The following is an 885-nucleotide window of genomic DNA, read 5'->3' on the forward strand; positions in this document are numbered from 1 at the left end:
GTTTCAAAAAAAAATAAAACTGATACCGAACCGAACCAAACTCGATACCGGACCAAACCCAATTTGGTCCAGTCCGATTTGATTTACCAATTTTTTTTACACCCCTATGGCTGAGAAAGAGATTTACTATTAGGTTAGGATGAATGAATGACTATGTAGCATGCTTCGGAGAAGATTGACCCTTCCTCAAGTCAGACTAGTCAAAAAGGGGAGGGCCCATTGCTTAGACTGCATTTAGGGAGTTTGAACACCATCCCATTTCAACCAAAAATACAAACTTGTCAAAGGTATCTAACTTTAATTCCTTATGTGTGGGAAGGCTTAGTTAAAAGGGAAGCAAAAGCACTTTCAAGAGATCCTAGGCCGAAAGCCATTTCTCAATAGTTGAGTGAGCCCTTGTACCTTAAATAAGAGAGTTTGAACATGCTTTCAGGTTAAAGAAAGATTTCCATAGAGACAACTGATATGGATAGGGGAGAACTCTCTTTAAAAGAAGGAACCATGGGACTCAATCAAAGAAAGAGAGAGAAGGGTTCACAAGTAGGTTTAGAATAAAGATCGACCTTTCTTTTGTCGGAATTATCACATTTGAGTTACCAGTATAAGGCTCTTTGAAAATGCTCTTGTTTTGAGTATGGGCTCTTTGAAAATGCTCTTGTTTTGGGTCTTATGATATGCAACAAAACTTAAATGATATTGGAAGGACATATTCGTCCTACGCCAAGTTGGGCCGACCCATTTTGTTAGGGCTAAAAGCCTGGTGTTGAAAGACTTAACATATGGCGAGGAGAAGGCCCAAGCTAGCATGAGAAAGATAGGAAAACCCCTAGGTGGACGTACCTCCAACCACACTGCATTAAATGACCTGATATGGGTCGAGATCTC

Source organism: Carya illinoinensis, chromosome 7 (assembly GCF_018687715.1).
Source record: "Carya illinoinensis cultivar Pawnee chromosome 7, C.illinoinensisPawnee_v1, whole genome shotgun sequence".
NCBI lineage: Eukaryota > Viridiplantae > Streptophyta > Magnoliopsida > Fagales > Juglandaceae > Carya > Carya illinoinensis.